This window comes from Rhyacophila brunnea, unplaced genomic scaffold, assembly GCF_057557595.1.
Source record: "Rhyacophila brunnea isolate RB1 unplaced genomic scaffold, BYU_Rbru_1.0 scaffold_4, whole genome shotgun sequence".
Lineage (NCBI taxonomy): Eukaryota > Metazoa > Arthropoda > Insecta > Trichoptera > Rhyacophilidae > Rhyacophila > Rhyacophila brunnea.
This window is the reverse complement of record NW_028233068.1, coordinates 10916081-10936575: the sequence shown is the minus strand read 5'-3', so window position 1 is coordinate 10936575 and position 20495 is coordinate 10916081. Positions and strand designations below refer to the sequence as shown.

Genomic DNA, 20495 nt, shown 5'->3' with positions numbered 1-20495 from the left:
GCAACGTCAAAAGTAAGTGAGAGTGTATAGGAGAGTAACGATATTATATAATATATTTAATTTTGTGTCCTAAGCCTAAACTACCATAACAAAAAATAGTTGTAACTTCTCGTAATAGATTGTTGTGTTTTCACAACATGTTCTTCCTTATTCTTTCATCGACGTTTCGGACTCGTTGCGGAGACCATTCTCAAGAAATAATGTGTTGATAAAATGTACTGCGCATTATAGTTGTAACTTCGTCATGGAATACGTTCTATTTATGACGCTAAAGATGACATTCTAAGGCCTTGTCCAGATGGCGCGATTTGACTCGCGCGCATTCAAGGTACATGTGACCTCATTGAGCCGTCCACGTGTAATCGCCGAGTGTCAATTCTCGCGCGCGGTCGAGGTACAGGTGACCTCATTGAGCTGTCCATACACACTCATCTGGACAAGCTCTAAAGTCTAAACAATTTAGTTCCATAAATAACTCTCCCTGGAAATACTCCATTACGTACTTTTGGCTTTGTATCTTCGTTAATGTTATAGAAATCTCACTAAGTATCACAATTTTGTGATAGATTTTAAAAATTCTTACACACATTGAAATGAAAACCCGTGAATAATAATCTTTTTGATCCTATTAATCAATTAGTAAAATTTAACTAAATACGTAAAGTATGTACTTTAGCATGCAATCTAAAGCCGGGTACTCATTAGCGAGCCGTAACTGTGACCGTTGCAGATACAGTAACCAGTATGGACGCCAAATAATTAGTTCGCGAGCCTAATAAATAATTATTTCGCGTCTAGAGTCGGTTACAGCATCTGAAACGGTCACATTTACGGCGCGCTAATAAGTGGTGGATAAAGAGGTTTTATAAATCACTTTAATTTTACCAAACTTATTTTGAAGCTATTCACGAAAATGTGTGCCTGGTAATAAATTATTTTTAATTCTATTAAATTCACTTTGTATTGGGCCCACATGCGACAACAGTACCTACGTAATTTAGACACTATTTAATGTTTAATTAACATTGAAATATATTATTTTAAAGGGTTAAAAATATGACTGGCGTATTCATTTGTATCAAATCGCATCCATAATAAAATTATCAAAAATGTCAAATTTGGTACCTATATTTATAATAATAAGTATATCAAAATGCCAGTCACTGTGTATAATATTTTGTTAACGCCTAGCAGTAGCGAAGGGTGGAGGTAGGCTGTTAAGATCCGCCATAAATAGTGTACGTTTAACTTTGTTAATAATGCGTATTTGTTTTTATTGAACTAAGACTATAATAATTTACAGATGGTGTTGGTTATTTTAAAAAAATAAATTAAACCCTGCCTCGCCAAACCATAATCGTTTCGATATACTTTGGGCTATATGACAAAATTATTCACACTGGCTTAAAAAATATATATATCTATATATTACATTTTTTTAAATTCATAAAACCCTGCCTAAATTAAACTATAATAGATAAAAAAAATATTATTCTATGTATAAAATATCCAAATTGATGTATGATTTAATTGCGTAATTTTAGATATTTTATAGATGGAAAAATTGGTATTTCTTTACTATTATCTATTATGGGTTGGTTTTCGCAAGGTTTAGTTTAATTTTAAAAACCAACCAACACCATCTGTAAATAGTAGTTTTATTTCAATGAAAACAAATACTTATGACTGACAAAGTTTAGTGTGCACTATTTATGGCGAATCTTAACAGCCTGCCTCCACCCTTCGCTACTAACGCCTAGTCTATACCAAGATACATAATGTTTTTCCATACATCCACAAATTTTAAAAGTATTTACAAACACTTGTATTAATCTGTTTATATTATACAAATGTCTATGATTTGTTGTATTCCGCCGCTGATGATAAACATTGTCCACGTACATATTATTATTGACATTCACCAGGCATTAGAATTCGATTAGATAGGTAAATTAAATTTGTATGGTTATAATTATTAGGCAAAAAGAAACCAACCAATTTATAGACAGTGTACTATCTTCCTAATATATTGATTTGAAAATACAAAATCTAACTAGTTAGATATGTACTTACCTTTTTTGATAATTTCGTCATTGTACAGGCCAATTGTCGTAACCCTCACTTTTCACCGAAGTGACATTTTGATGGCAATTGACTTATTGCATACTCTGGACATACGAACTGGACAAGTATCATAAATCCCAAAAAATATATCAAATCAAAATAATTCAAAACTATTTTTTAAGCCATTTGTAACTTGTCAACAAATATTCCAGCCAAATGCTGTAACCCCTAAACGTAAGCCACTGGTGTGTCAATAAAAGAAAATTCTCAAGTTGTAGTAAAATAATATATACTTATAAAAGAAAAAATAAATATTATAATATAAAATAATAAGTAAATCCAATGCCCACGGTTTTTTTCACTTTCTGAACAATTTGATATTTGAGTGTTACGCCAATTGGCCTGTTTAGTGACACTTTAATTTCTTTTAGCGTAAAACAATAATGATTTGTTATTAAAATTTTAATCGATCATTTTGGTTTCTTTTATAACACACATTTAATATTGATGTTTATTTAGATAAAATGTATGAAAGCTGTACCTACTTATAACATAATTTCGAGCCATAAGTTTGTAATTTTGCCAAATTGCAGCTAAGTAGCTTTACTGTATTTATTTTATTGTCTTTATAATACTTTTCACTGTTATAAAATAGCTTGTTTTAATTTTCTGAAGCCGATAATGTCATTTAAACATATTGTCAATGCTTTCGTGAACTTTGAATGTGGACATTTAGATTGCAAACTGCTTGCGTATTACAAAGTTATATTGGCAAACCTGGGTTTGTGATTGTTTGTATCGGACACTTGTTTTCCCCTCGACAGTCCGCCATGTCTTCACATCCGTTATCCGGACGCATATATTTATACATCTATGGGACGCATACTGAAGCGCAGTGGCGAGTGGTGGAGGTAGGCTGCTAAGATTCGCCATAAATAGTGCACATTAAACTTTGATAGTCATACGTATTTGTTTTTATTGAACTAAGACTATAATTTACAGATAGAATCTATTGGTAAGTTTTTAAAAATCAATTAAGCCCTGCCTAAACAAAACCATAATGGTTATGGTATACTTTGGGCGATACGATTAAATTGTGCATACTTTTTAATTAATTGAATTTTAAAAACTAACCAACATCATCAAATTCTATACATTGTAGTATTATTTCAATGAAAGCAAATAATTACGACTGACAAAGTTATAGGATTGGTTTCTCGAATATCCGTTTTTGTCAAAATCGACCTTTTAATGGAGAATATTTTTTTGTATCTAAACGGACTAGAACCATACTTTTCTTTTAATCACTTTATAATGGTAATGAATACATCATTCATATACTGTAAAAATAACTATTTAAATATCTCCATGTATTTAAATATAGGATTATGAAACTTGTTTTTCGTATCCTGAACATTTGGTCTATTCGGGAAACCAATCCTACAGCGACGTTATGTCAGATCTTAACAGCCTAACTCCATCCTTCGCCGCTGCTGTAACGTAACGGACGTTATGCATTTCAAAGTTGTACCGCGAGACCTCCTTCTTTGCCTTTCGGCCCCGTAAAGTTTATGAATTTTGAATTTGGTTTCCAAATAAAAAATCAAAAATTATTAAATGCCAAATAACATTATCGATGTAGGTACATAATGTGTTATTTCTTACAAAATTAGACAACATAATAATATCAAATCGATGATTATTATTGTACCTACCCTTTATCCGTTGCGGAATAATACCAATGTGTCTTTGAACATATGGCTATAATATGCTCGATTCCCACATCTGGTTAGGCGAATAATTGCTGACAGCTATTTCACGTTAAAGTGTGTTTATATTATTATCCTAATGTGGTAGCCTTTTCTCAAGTATAAAATGGTAAAATATTACATATTTATTATTCCTACAAGATAGTTTGTACAACACGAAGGTCCAAGGTACGAACTGATTTTAATGCTCAAGAGTCAAAGGTGATTAACTGATTAACATAAAACCGCAACGTTTCAAAAACCCATTAAGTACATAACGTACCTAACGCGGTTGAGATTTTATTTTATTCAATATGTCTTGTTTCAAGAATTTAATTTAATTCTTGTGGAGATTGTTTTACAAAATGTTGTTCGGTGATCGTTTTAGAAATCCGACTCCAGTGGGTCTATTCTATACGCAAAGTGATAAATATGATCACTTTATCATATTTGTGTATTGAGGCGGTTAATCGTGACAATAACTTAACCGTCTAAACTGTCTATCTCCCTCTAAAAGTTAATACAGCCAAGAGAGGGGCTATTAAAACATAGCACTTTTTGACAGATTAGACGGTTAACAATTAACAGCCTCAATACATAAACATGATAAACTACCGTCAATAGCCGCATTGTGTATAGAATAGCTTCGCAGATTGGCAGTACCTAATGTGTGTCGATTGACATAATTTACTTTCACGCTATTGTTTTAATACAGGGCTCGAAATGGACCGGAACGCACCGGAGCGCCGTTACGGTTCGTAAAATGAGCAAAATTATCGCTCCGTCTCGTGGACATATTAATTTGACAGTGAGCTAGATTTGCCATTTAACGTAAAAATCTAAAAGTTTGTCCACACTGGTAACCTCATTAAATTTCACGATAATTATCAAAATTTGTTTGACCAAAAATTATTTTAATCTAAATGTAATGAGGTTGCCAGCAACTTGTTCCCAGTCTGGACGCGGCATAACACGCTTATTTTTATAAAATACACAAGCAATTAGATAACTATGTTAACATTTTCATAAAATATTGAGCGCTCCGGTTCGTAAAATATTCCATTTCGAGCGCTGTTTTAATATGTAAAACTTAGATGTCCGAAATACAAACAAATATTAACTTATAGTTTGCGGTTATTTTTACAAATATTATATAATTTATTTAAAATAATGCAGGCGCCTCTCACACTTAATATTGTTATGATTTCTAGCAATAAGTATTGTCTATAAGCAACACAGAACAATAAATGTAACATATCAATTGAGGGGGCTTTGGCGATATTGAAAACGAGCTATCTTATATCTTAACGCATCTTCTCGTGTAAGCTATGTATCAAAAAAATGTACTTACGAGTTAACGTAATATTATCTAATAATATTCTAATATCATTATGTGAAAATGATTAATAAAAAGCACCAAACACGACCAATCTTTGACTTTTAATTTACTGTTAACACCACTGCACAGTTATGTACCGAAATATGACTATATTCTAAGAAATTAGAGCGAGAGGTTTAAAAGAATACTATTTTATGTAACAAAAATACTTTATGCAGTCATCAAATGTTTAAAATAACTATAAAGGATAATAAGGCTTCAAAATTATAAATAGATTATCTACAACGTTTAAGGAGTGTCCAGGATCATGGTTTGAAAATACAATAAAAACTCAATTTTGACCTTCGACGAGCATGTCCCCCCTTAAGTGATTTATTCTCTCACAATTATTTGTGTATTTTTCTATTGTTAAGAAAGTATGTCACAGCACTAAACAAATGAATTTATTTTTAATTTATTCTAGATACGTACATAATACATGCCAGTGGCGATTGGTGGAGGAAGGCCATTAAGATTTCACACAAATAGTCCACGCTAAAATTTGTCAGCCATACTAATTAGTTGTTTTCATTTACAATTTTCAGATGAGGCTGGTTAGTTTTTTTAAATTCTATTAAACCCTGCCTAAAACAAACCTAATAGTTTAGGTATGCTATAAATAGGCGATCCGACAAAAATAGTGCAGACCTTTTCAGTCAAACTTTTTTGTTTTAATTGAATTAAGATTACGTAATATTACAGATGATGTGCATTAGTTTTTTTAATATTCATTAACCCCTGCTTGTACCAAACCATAATCGATAAAAAAATATTCATCTATCTATAAAAGCAGTACATAATTTTAAATATTTTATAGATAAACAAATATTTTTTGACCTTTATCTACTGTGGCTTGGATTGCAAGGTTTAATTAAATTAAAAAAAAAACTAACAAACGCCATCTACACACTGTAGTCTTAGTTCAATGAAAACAAATACTTTGACTGGCAAAATTTTGTGTGCACTATTTATGTCGGATCTTAGTAGCCTACCTCCACTCTTCTCCACTGATACAAGGCCATTGGACAATAAGATACTGATGGTACTGGAAATAGATATTAAAGGGTAAGTACATAACGAAAATGGTGCTCTTTTTTATATGATCTCATTGTTATTTTTACTAGTAGATTGTAGAATTTATGAATTCATTATGGTCGATTTATAATATTGCTTTTAATCGGCTGTAAAAGACATGTTATCCTTTGATTTAGTTTGATATTCGCACCAATGATTACCCGAAAATGTTAGTTTTTAAAACTAATTCCACATAGTAAATGCATAAATTACAATAATAATTATTAATCAAACACTAAATTAGTAAATTAAAATATGTTTTATTCAAAAATAATACACAAGATTTAAGAATATAGGCATTTGAACACTGTCAGAACCATATTAGAAAAATCCTTGAAAATATCTTCGATGAGAACCGAATGAGGTTCGAAATCCATCAATGGTTCGACCACCATTCGGTCAAAGTAATTTTCTAATATAATTCTAACGCTGTTTCAAATTAGTTTAATTAAAAACATTTATGTATTAATATTTGTCCCGTTATTCCTTCGATCACAATTACATGGAACATTATCACCCAGACCAACTGTGTCCACTAATTGTCTGACAGCGTAAATCAAATCGTCCACCAAATTCCAACCTCTCTTCTGACGTGACTTTCCCTGACTCCTTGGTTCATCTTCTGTATTATTTGATTTTAAATCGTCAAGAGATGCAGCATTGTTTATTTTATTATCTTGATCTCTCTGCCAGTACAATACGTGTAGGTCATTTCTCCGTCCATTTTGATCGTCAGTAGAATCTTTGTCATTTCCCACGTTGTTAGATTCTCTGGGATTATTAATTTCGTAGTTGTAATAGCCATGTTTTAATTCTGACAGCTTTTCTTCAATGTAACGAAGTAATCCAGTAGTATTCGATTGATGGATGTTAATTTTAGGATTGACTGCATTGTCGGTGTTATTCTACAAGTTTAAATAATTCAGTAAGCTCATAAAGTATTTAATAATACGAACTTAATAGCTGATTAAAATGAGTAATCTAGCTGTCATACTGTCTCCATAAAATATCTTAAAGTTTATTTGTCCTCTATTTTAGTTGCTATTAATTAAAATAATAATAGGTTCCCAATTTAATAACAATCGGGACTAGTTTCCGAACAGTTTCAAATGAAGACGAACATCAGTTGTCCATTTCGCAAAATATCCTTCTAATCTCTAAGCTAAGCAGACAAAATAATTCCCAATCTATTCAATTATATGAATTAATTATTATACACAACATTTGGTTTCATTTTAATGATCAGTATAATTATGTATGTGACCTAGGTACAATAAAAAGTATAGGTACCCAAAATAGTTACCAAGAATATTTAAACACACAAACAACATAATACACGACGAAGAACTACAAATTTCCATGTATTTGTATTATCAATATAATAACTAGGTAATTAATGTGATAACTGAGCTTGTTTCAATGAAGGTAAAAGTTTTATATATTTTGACTTGATATTTGAAAGAGCAACACGAAGTCCTCGGTCAAGACCATTCGTAATAAAAATCTTGAAGTGATGAAAAATCATCCCAAACTATAATTTAAAATATTTAAATCTATAAATAGTAAGTAAATATATGCCTATATTAAGTTTTCTAGGAAAGGGAACAATGGGTCTACGACATTTCACGAGGCGTAGACCGTCTACGAATTGGGAACTTAAAAAAAATATTGTGAGCTAACGACGTTCACAATATGTGGTGTATTAAAAAAAACCGGTTCTAATCAAACAAGTAAAATAAAGATACATATTTGCTTAACATATATTAAAATAAGTAAAAAACATTAACAATGTTCTACAATAAAATAAAATTTCAAAAATACAGCACATCACTGAAAATGAATATATTAACAGTTAACAGTACAGTTAAGTAAGTTCAGTTAACAGTACAAAACCATCGTATATTTATAAAATAAAATTATGTTTACCATGTTAAATTGATCAGCTGTTGTAGTCCCGGAAGCCATTTTGAGAGCAGCAAGAGTTGCCAATTGAACGAAGAAAATTTTAAGGAAATACATTTTGACTGTCGAATGAAGATTGTGAAATTTCTTTCAACTGTTCACATTTTATACTTTTTTATTAAGTATTTATTATAACGTTCGCTTGTTTGAAAGAAAGCCAGGGGTGTACGTGAATAGGATTATATTATTTATACCCACTTCATTGGATCCCAAATCCCACCAATAAACTCTACTTATTTCCCCATTTTATCGAGCGCGTTGTCTTGCCTTGTGGTCTTTTCATATTTCTAATTAAGAAGTGAATGAATGATTAATCATCCAATGACTGAACTGCAAGATATGAATTATTGACTATCTTGACTCTTTAGTTTTCTATTACAATGGATTACAACAAGTGCATACATTATCGATATCAAACTTCTATACCTACAATATATTCTACATCTAAACAGGGGTAGTCAACCTGGTCCCTACCGCCCACCAGTGGGCGTTCCAGCTTGCTTGGTGGGCCGTAGGGGTTTTAAAAACATGTTCATTATGTTTTCATAGAATTCCCTGTGACAATTTAAATTTCAGAAAATATATTAGGTATTTATTACATTGATAGGGTCGTGCCCTCACACACTGTGTGGAGTTGTTTTCTTTTTTAAAACTCACCAGCAACTTGGTTTCCATTTTATGCCACGTACTTTTATTTAATTACATATCTATCCAATTATAAAAATGATTTAGTGAAAGATCAATTTCATATCTATCAACAAAATGCTCAGCAATATTCACCCGTCAATATTCTGCAATAAAATTATTTCAAGTCTCACAGGGCAAGAAGCGTGGGACGTTGGCGAATAATCGACGGAAATGGCACGACCATGTGCTTGCCCTATACTGCAAGGCTGGAGCGGAACAGAGCGAAATAAAGCTTGTAAACTAACTTTACTATACAAGTGTGTTCTGTTATATTTGATTACTAATTAGGTACATACCTTCCTCCAGCAATCAGTCCTCCGGCCAAATATGTCGAGTTTGTACTGATATTATATTATTAAACCATTTCTTTTATTCAATGAATAATTCACAAGATTTTTAGAATGTAACATTCCATATATTGAACATACATAACTTAAAAACACCTCAGATATATTATTCTTCTTCTTTCTCGGCACTGCATCCCGGGGCGGGATTTGGCCTCCTCTACAATTGTCCTCCACACGCTCCTTTCCCTGGCTGCTCCTCTCCAGTCTCCAGCCCGAACCATCTTTCTCCAGTCCTCTTCGATACAGTCAGCCCACCTCTTCTTTGGTCTGCCCCATGACCGTTTCCACTGTGGGATCTACTTGGTCATGATTTTTGGCGTCCTGTGCTCAGGCATTCTCTCAACGTGTCCAGCCCACCTTAGTCTTTGGGATCGACAGAATTTCACCACCGTTTCATGTTTTATTAACATTATAATATATTATAATAGGTATATTATAATATACGAGAAAATAGAATTCTAGCGTTGCGAGAAAATGCTAATTCAATTAATATAATATCGAACATACATAACTTGAAAACACCTCAGATATATTATACCCACTACAAAAAATCATATTTGAAAAAAAATACGAAACTCGACGGGATTTGAACCCGTATAACAATTGGTGTCGCGCCAATCTGTGCATTAACCAATTAATATGCTACGAGCCTCCTAGAAGGAGCCCCGCCCCTCAGGAGGCTAGTAGCATAATTATTGGTTAATGCACAGATTGGGGCGACACCAATAATTGTTCTACGAGTTCAAATCAGTCGAGTTTCGTATTTTTTTTCAAATAATATGATTATTTTGTAGTGGGTATAAGTATATTTGAGGTGTTTTCAAGTTATGTATGTTCGATATTATATTAATTGAATTAGCATTTTCTCGCAACGCTAGAATTCTATTTTCTCGTATATTATAATATACCTACCACAATTCAATGATTATTTACAGTAAGTATTTCTTGTTATAAACGTAATATTAACAAACAATCCAACAATTTGTACATGTAGAAACGACAAATGCACCCATGTTTGCATAAATAATGAGACAGTTTGTTCCTATTCGAAATTCAAATATGAATATTTTTAACAAAAACTATTTTGTGACACATAAAAATAACAAATGTTTTAAGATAAGATTAGATTTTTAACGTTGGGAAAACTACAAATTTAAATTATCGTGATTTCTTTTCGTTATAATATTATTATTTTCTAGAACATTAGGTAGGTATCATATATATTTTCATGGACATTTAAAACTAACCTTATTTTATTTTAAAACCCACGGTAGATTAGTGACTGATTGTTCACCTTTGAAGCCCGTCCTCAAGATCAACATACCATCCAAACACAATTTAATTACATCAACAAAGATGTATTAAGTTGTTAAATGGAAAATTCATGATTTCTTTATTTAATTATATTTTGAACCCAAGCCATACATACATAAGTATGTCAGATACGTTTAAATGACTTATCACTACACTGTCTAGGTAGAGATAGCTAAGCAGATGAAATGGCAATGGACAATGAGCTGGATGTGTGGCTCGGCGAGTAGGAAACCGTTGGACAAATGCCGTCATATAGCAGTACCCAAGGGGCACTAAACGCCCACAGGGACGCCCTAAAACCGGCTGGATATACGAGCTCATAAAGTTCGGTGGATATACGTGATAGCTAAGAAATAGTTACCTAGAAACCTTTACATAGCAATACTTTTTTCAAAATAATCCTTGCCAGAAGACAACTAACATAAAGCATCTGACTAACCGTATATTAATTATTATTATATTATAAGTTTTTATCGGACAGAAAATTCGAACTTTATACCAAGTGACGTTTTCTAATGCAATAATGAGGCTCTTACATATCTATGGTATGTATGTATTTCCCGCCATACCATTAATTGCGTGTCACAATTAATTAACTGCCATTATGTAAATTAGCCGCAATAATTATTGACATAGTAATATCCTTTAAGGGCCCGACCACACTACAGAAAAATGAAATTGGAATAAATTCGTAGCATTTCCGCTGTTTTTTGAAACACGTGTATTGATATGACAACGCCACATCACTACCTATGGGATGATACGTCTAACAGCCGTTGCACACAAACCGCAAAACGACGTCAATACTCACTATACAAACAAAACTGCATGCTTATGGAGAATTATATTAAAATACAGATAGCGGTCTTGTTTTCTCAATGTTTTTGACCACGATCATCCGCTCATGTGCGCGCACTATACGATTTAACCCCTGTCGCACATTGAAAATCGTCTCGTCTGGGATATAGTGATAAATCAAAATCGCAATATAGCAATTGTCTTCCGTGCGACAATGACGTCACGCGGCAGGCTGAAACGAATGAAAAAGGCACTTCTGCACAAACGTCAGTGCAACATTGTTCCTATTCGAAATTCAAATATGAATATTTTTAACAAAAACTATTTTGTGACACATAAAAATAACAAATGTTTTAAGATAAGATTAGATTTTTAACGTTGGGAAAACTGCAAATTTAAATTATCGGGATTTCTTTTTGTTATAATATTATTATTTTCTAGAACATTAGGTACATAGGCATCATATATATTTTCATGGACATTTAAAACTAACCTTATTTTATTTTAAAACCCACGGTAGAGTAGTGAGTGATTGTTCACCTTTGAAGCCCATCCTCAAGATCGACATACCATCCAAACACAATTTAATTACATCAACAAAGATGTATTAAGCTGTTAAATGGAAAATTTGATGCTTATGACACTTGCAGCTGCTTTTTTCAAACTAAAATGTCGCATTCGAGCAGTGTGTTTTGTGAATATCAACAAAATCATATCGACATAGTCAAGTAACCTTCGTTGACGCACGCTAACTGCAGTGTTGTGTGTCTGAGCCCTTACTTACCGCTTCCACCCGTTATATTATGCGGCTTTGCGGTAGAGAGTGCTGTAGAAATGGTGCTTTTTTGCGAAATGGGGGAATTCCAAAACTTATAGATTGGGTGCAAAGCCAGTTTTAGACAACGCAAGACCGCAGGGGGTTACCTCACTTTTTGCACAGCTATACGCAGAGCAATTGCCCTCACACCTTCAAGAATGCACCATGTTGCTTTCAGTAAGCTTTGCGCCTTGTGAGTAAACGCAAAATTGGCGAAACTATCTTTCGGTAATTCTACAAATTCACCTGTCAGTGTGACTGAAGTAATCTGCGGACGCAGAAAGACGCTACGGTTCATCTCAGTGTGGCCAGACCACAATACGTTGTAAACAAAATATTGTTTATTACTTACTCGTGCTACAATAATAATATATCTATTACAGACTGGTTTTTTTCATACTACTTATCAACCGTATTAGTATTGACGTTGCAATAAATAAATAATTATAACAATAATTAACAATGTCAAGGCTTGCATACAAAGTTCAAAGATCAGATCCTAGGTGACTCATAATAAATCTTATTAAGTATAACATACTAGGTTATATTTGTTACGTTTTCATTTTAGCATGTGATCTTGCATTTAGCATAAGGTGTTTTCCATATACCTCTTCAGCGCATCTATTCTATACACAATACTGCTTTCGGCCCCTACGGCAGCTATCTAGGATAGGTTTGCGAGCAAGTGTAGTAATATGAAGGATTTTTATAATATGTGACAATCTATCCTGTTTTCTATAAATAAAACACAAAAACGCAATCGTCTTCACACTGCGTTTGACATTAAAATCTTTCCTTTAAACAATTATTTATATTTTTAATTAATTACTTTTTTTATTCAACGAATAATTCGCAAGATTTATAAATGTAACATTCTAATTATTGAACATACATAATTTTGGAAAACACTTCTGAGAAAATATATTAAAACCAATAAAGAAAACCTACTTTGATTTAAAATACAAAATCCAAGATTCAGAGAGTTTTATAAAAGCCATTAGTTAAAATTTGTCACAATTAAGTATGTTACCTTTAGCATAGTGGTATATGTGCGTGGGCGCAAAACTCGAGAGATGCAGGTTCGATTTCTGTCTTACTTTTTGTCAAAAAGATTTTTTCTATTGGTTTTAATATGTTTTCTCAGAAGTGTTTTCAAAAATGATGTATGTTCAATTATTCATATAATATCGTGTCTTGGCATTGTAAGCTGAGAGTTAAAGCGGGTTATATATTGATATACTTACAAGTATTCAAGATGAGATTGTTCATTTTTTGAGTCAAATGAAAAATTAGCGATCTTCGATTGCTCCTGTAAGTTCACCATCACCATTCAAATTTTACCGCCTTTCTTGTCCAGACAGTGAGTTGCGTAGGTTGGAAGTGTGCGTTTCTGTTATAAACATATAAGTATTTATTAAAACTATTAAATAATTTATATATAGGTAAGCTTGTTTGGAATATGGATCGAAAATAAGGACAAGATTCTCGATTCCGAGATTAGTATTTTTGATCCGTTTCCCGGAATTTGAGAGAAATCACTTATAGTTACAAATAGCGTCCATCCCCCAATACGAATTCACGTAATATGAATTAACTTTAATGAAAACAATCTATAAAAGCATACCTATACATATTTTGTGACAATGATATGATTTTTTATGACGTACTATTCGTTTTTGGCGGGGTTTTTTTCTCAATGTCAAGCTAATATTCTGTTCTGTTATTACGAAGAAAAAAATTATATACCTCATTGGCGAGGGGTGGAGTGGCTGTTAAGATTCGGCATAAATAGTGCACACTAAACTTTATCAGTCTCACTTATTTGTTTTCATTGAACTAAGAATAAAATTTGCAGATGGTGCTGGTTAGTTTTAAAATATTCAATTAAACCCAGCCTAAACCAAACCATAATAGATTATGTATGCTATGGGCGATCCGAAAAAAATAGTGTACACTTTCTCAGTCATACTTATTAGTTTTCATTGTATTAAAAATACATATTGCATAATATATTTTTTTTAATTCACTAAGCTTTACCCACACCAATGCTCGAAATGGAAAATTTTACGAACCAGAGCGTTCGATAATTTCACATAAATATTTATATTATGTGCTTATTTATACACATGTAAATACACTGTTATATAATTTTATGAGTATGTTATGGGTTGGAATTATTAAAAGATATTATTATTGTATTTAATGTAATCCTTTTATTTCCGCTTTATAACACAAAATCACATAACATATTATTACTGGTATACTAATATAAGGTTGAATATTATTAGGTACAATATGTGTTTTCTGTTGGAAGTCCGACTGAAGAGTGTTTTATATATTGGAATACTACTAAAAAAGGAACAATAAAGATGATGCAACGAACTTAAGAAATGAACAAGATTTAACATGTAAAAGAAACAATGAACTCATTTCAGCCGGTCGAATTCGACTGGCTGACTCACTAACAGTTACAGAATTTGAATGGCACATAACATCTCCCTTCAAAAGAATAAACTTATGGTATACAATTTATACCATGAGTTTGGTTAAAAGAAATTATAATCATATTAGTACATTGGTTTTCGAAAATAGATTTTGTTGTGAACAATAGATTGTGATGTGTGACAAATAGATTTAGAACAACTGAAGTCATATTACATATTATATATATATATATATATATATATTTTTAGATTTAGAAAAACAATAAAATTCTTAATATTAAGTAGTATATAATATAATAATGTAAATAATAACATAAACCTTTGAATGAGATTATTGTGAGGGATCTAAATTAGCTTGCTTAATTCTATTTGTGTGAACCTTAACTAACTTATTCTGAACCTTAATTGTAACATTTAACGGACTGTTAACCTTGACAACTTCGTAAGGTCCTTGGAAATTAGGAGATAATTTTTTTGATTTATTAATTTTAGAGGCGTTATTGGTTAAATATATTTTATCACCGATTTCAACTGTTCTTAAGTTCTGATTAAGGTTCTGTCGAGAGATTTTATTTTTCCGACAAGATTCACATTGTTTAATGTAATCTTTGATGTCTTTTTTCATATTCGTCCATTTGTATTTTAGACGTACGCGATTTAAGGTTCTGTGATATCCGGAATGTTCGCTTATGGGAGACTCATGATATTCTTTAAGTATTTGTGGAATTTCATTGTGATTAGGGTTAGTTATCGTACTTATTTCTGAAGCTATTTCCTTGGACATTGATTTATCATTCGAAATACAGTGTGCAATCGATTGTTTTTGATTTGTAAGAGATTTGTCGGTTTCATTTAAGTTGACATTGACATTTTCATTTTGTTTCTCGTTAAAGTCATTGTATGAATATGAAGGATTACACGCTGAAGAATTATTTATGAGAACTGTACTTTGATTGTCAATTTGAGACAAAGCGTTAGTATTTGAGTTTGTAAAATCAACGAAACTTTCGTGTTTATTAAATGGTTCCAGAGTTATTTTATTTGATAAGATATTGACTGACTTAATACTGCTATTGACGATTGTAGCATATACTTCATTTCCTGGAAGTACCTTTGTAAGAGTACGTGATAAGTATACGTCTGGAAGTATTTGGATATTTGGTATTACACCTTCGTTAATTTCAGGATTTTGAACAACTAATTCTATAAGGGTTTTAGATCTAGGCTTTAAAGTATAGATAGGATTGATTTTAGTGAATATAGGAATAATTTCATCGTGAATATGTAATGTATTCGTTTCATAGTCAATTTTTGCATTATTATTGACGAAAAAGTCATGACCTAGTAATCCGTCGAAAGGAATATTAGTGACATGGTTTGAAATGACGTGAATAGAATGATGAAGTTGCTTACATTTTAAAGGAAATGTTATATTAACTGTTCCGATAGTTTTAACTGGATTTGGAGAGTTATCGATACCTTTGAGCATGACAAGTTCAGTTTCATTAACAAGTTCGTTTCCATCTAGGGAACTTATTTTTACTAATGAAATGTCGGCGCCTGTATCAATCAACAATTTTAGATTTTTTTTTCTCTGTATATGGAAATTCAACATATGCTGTATTTGATTTTAATGAAAATATTCTGCCTGAATGCTTTGCACGTACCGGGAGGAGGCAGGTCTCCTGGAGTGGTAGGAGTTGATAATTTTGAGAATTTTGTGAATTTTGCGAATTTTGCGGAGATTGATGGAAAGAAACATTTGGATTTGTTTATTTAGTTTGAAGCTGAGAAGGATTTGAATTATTTTTAAAACGATTATTATACTGTCGTTTTCTGCACTCTTCGATTAAGTGTCCTAATTTTTTGCAATATCTGCACACTTTATTTACTGAAGTTTTGAACTGATTTATGTTTTGATTATTGTAATTGAAATGATGCGACTGATTATGATAATTATTTTTAGAGTTTATGTTCATATCTTTGAAATCGTTTAAAATCTTATCCTCGTCTATAGCCACGTTTGCTGCTTCTGTTAATGTTGTTGGTTTAGACAATCGAACTACCATAGACGTTTGAGGATGGATTCCTAGCATGAAAGTATTAAGAGCGCTATCCTCGATTTGTTTAATGCGACCTTTTAACTCGTCGTCATCCTTATGTATAAGTCTAATTGCGTTAATGAGGTTATTTCTGCAATTCTCTACACGCTGAATAAATTTGATAATAGGTTCTTTATAATTCTGTTTGCAATTTCTCAGTTCTAATTCTAATTGAGACGTATGTTTATTTTCACCGTAAGTAGTGTTTAGGAAAGATTTTAAATTTTCATAAGATTCAAATTTATAATTTGAAATTGTATATTTGGCGTTACCTACTACGCAGTGAATCATGTATTTTAACAGGACGGGTTTTAATTCATTCGGACATATCTCAAAAGCTGTATCACAGTCATTAAGAAATGGATAAAGATTTTTCTTTTATCCATCGAAGGTTGAAATAAATTTCATGAAGGTATCTAAACTTAGTGACGACATTGTATTATTGTAGCGATTGATAATTTTCATATAAATGAAGAATAATTAATTTACCGTTCTGTTGTGGAGAATAAATACCTACACTTTACACTGTCACTGTTACAGACACTAAGCACTTGACACTCGGAGATTATATCTTGAAGATATTGGAGATTTGAAGAATATGAAGCTGTAGCTTGAAGCATTTGAAGCTGGAGCTTGAAGAATTGGAGTTGGAGCTTGAAGAATTCGAGATTGGAGTTCGAAGAATTGAAGATTTGAGTTTGTAGAATTGGAGTTGGAGCTTGAAGTATTCGAGATTGGAATTCGAAGAATTGAAGATTTGAGTTTGTAGAATTGGAGTTGGAGCTTGAAGAATTCGAGATTTGAGTTTGACGAATTCGAGATTGGAGTTTGAAGAATTCGAGTTTTGATTTTGAATAATTGGAGATTATTCATCGAATTTAGGAATTTGAAGATATTTGAAGACTCTTGGAGACAGGAGTTTGTTGGACTTCTCTTGTAGATTTGAAGATATAGAAGATTCTTGATTTAATGATTTTGAAGATTTAGGAGAATATACAACTATATTATTAATTAGATTTTTAATTTCCGTTCGTTTTTCACAACGATGTACTTAAAAAAAAACAATTAGTGTATACGTAATATTATTATGTGTTTTATTTTTAGGATTCTTGCTATTTTTAAAGAATTTGAATTCACCGTTAATTTATTTCACGTTATTTAGCTTTATCCACACTTCCTGACACCAATTTTATGTTATGGGTTGGAATTATTAAAAGATATTATTATTGTATTTAATGTAATCCTTTTATTTCCGCTTTATAACACAAAATCACATAACATATTATTACTGGTATACTAATATAAGGTTGAATATTATTAGGTACAATATGTGTTTTCTGTTGGAAGTCCGACTGAAGAGTGTTTTATATATTGGAATACTACTAAAAAAGGAACAATAAAGATGATGCAACGAACTTAAGAAATGAACAAGATTTAACATGTAAAAGAAACAATGAACTCATTTCAGCCGGTCAAATTCGACTGGCTGACTCACTAACATTACAGAATTTGAATGGCACATAACAAGTATTTTATAAAAATAAATGCGTTAGATTTTTGTTTCATGGCCTGTTTAGCTCAGACGGTCAAATTAATTTTACCAGGAGACAGAGAGATAATTTTAGGGATTTTATGAACCGGGACGGCGCTCCGGTGCGTTCCGATCCATTTCGAGCACTGGCCCACACAAAACTGTAATCGATAAAAAATATTCTTCTACCTATAAAATATAGTTTTACTATAATCTACTATGCCAATGTCTAATTCAGGGGGGGGGAAACTTTTTGGATGGAGGACCAAATTCAAAAATTCAAAATGTGCGGCGGGCAAGTAAAACATCATTTTTAGATATACACTATTTATTATCACGAAAAATAAATATTATAAAAAAAAATAATGAGAAGAATGAAACTGTTGTACATTTTTTTAAATTCAGGTGTTAATTTTGTAGTTGATATTCTCAAAACTGCTTGTAAATGGGCATCGGAGATATTTGATCGTAAAGAATTTTTATTGAGGTTCATGATCCAAAGTTCACATATATGTTGATCCAAAAATAACGAACATTTTTCTTACATAATCTTTAAGTTGGTCGAATTTTTCTGAATTAAGGGCATGGTAAAATTTGGAGATTTCTTCACGACGATGCAATTCTCTTAAATCAGTGTCACACTGCAGGTCAATAATATCAAGTTGTAGCTCTGTCGGCACACTATCAATATCTATTGAAATCGATGTTCAATGTAGAAAATAGTGGTTACATAGTGTGAGACGAGACGCAAGGAAGACGTACTGAGATAATACATTTACGAAACGACAAATTCTTCAAATTTTAATCTATTGTCAATATTTAAAAAATATATATAGATATATATATATATATAAAACAGTTATTCGTAATCAGAAGTACAATTAATGATGGCGGGCCGCAAAAAAATACCCGGCGGGCCACATGCGGCCCGCGGGCCGCAGTTTGCCCCCCCCCCTGCTAATTGAATGAATAACTAACAAACACCATCTACATTTATTGTAGTCTTAGTTCAATGAAAACAAATACGTTTGATTGACAAAGTTTAGAGTGCACTATTTATGTCGGATCTTAACAGCCTACCTCCACCCTTCGCGACTGATATACCTTTACACACATTATTTTAAATTATGTTTTTATTCTGTAAAATATGACAAAATTTAAACCTAAATTTATTCTATAAATACTATGGAACTAAATTTGTTTTACGAATGACGATAATTTTCATAATATATTCGTACACTTATAATTATAATATCATCATCAGCCTGAATTTATCCACTGCTGGATGAAGGCCTCTTCAAGCTGCTTCCACTTCTATCGGTCCTGTGCATTGCGTTGCCACGTACTTCCGCAGAACTTTATCATTTCATCGATCCAGCGGCCTCTAGGTCTACCTTGCGGACGTTTTGTACTTCTTGGATACCACTGGATGACTAGATTTGTCCAACGATTGTCTCTTCTTCGAGCTATGTATCCAGCTCATCTCCATTTAAGACTTTTAATAAACTCGGAAAAATCTTGTCTGCTTCCTTATACACTCATTCCTCTTTTTGTCCTTTCGCGTTATGCCCAGCATGCACCTCTCCATACCACAAAATCTATATGTCTATAGATGGATGTATATTTGATGAAATTGTTCGCAGAGTAAAGCTAGGCTGGAGTGCTTTTGGCCGCCTGAATAATGTCTTCAAAAGTGACCTTCCACTGTGCCTAAAGAGCAAAGTGTTCAACAAGTGTGTGCTTCCCGTGATCACATATGCGTGTGAAACATGGACCCTAAGTAAAAGAGAGATCCAGAAACTTAGAGTAGCACAACGTGGTATTATATAATATACATTATTATATATTAATAAAATCGTGTAAAATCACGTGAACGATTTCCATCACAGGTTTTGGTGTTTTATAATCGTAAATGATTCAATGGCTCGGTATCCTGAGATTGTAAACCCTGGTAAGTATATAGTTACTTAATACGCATTTTATTTCACTACAATAATTATTACGGTCTGTATGTACTAAAACAGGTTAACCGGTTTTTCTCATGCATTTCTGCATCTCTGCCTTGTACCGAGAAGCAGTGTCAAGGAAAGGTGATGCAATTAAGTCCAGAGGAAACCCAGTCAGGCTTTACGCAGTAACAAAAACGTTGAAGAAAACCGTCTCTATAATATAGACGGAGTTTAATCATAATAAAAGTGTGGCTGAAAAACGACTAATGATTAAACAAAC

At 32.2% G+C, this 20495-nt stretch overlaps 1 long non-coding RNA gene across 1 annotated transcript; it reads right to left on the bottom strand.

Moving 5' to 3' along the window:
• Positions 1-6871: 6871 nt before the first annotated feature.
• LOC147066874 (uncharacterized) lies at positions 6872-12173 on the bottom strand. Its single transcript, XR_015071453.1, has 3 exons — positions 12157-12173; positions 9342-9623; positions 6872-7169 (listed from the first exon to the last, which is right to left on the bottom strand). It is a non-coding gene; the product is annotated as an uncharacterized LOC147066874 (long non-coding RNA).
• Positions 12174-20495: the final 8322 nt, after the last annotated feature.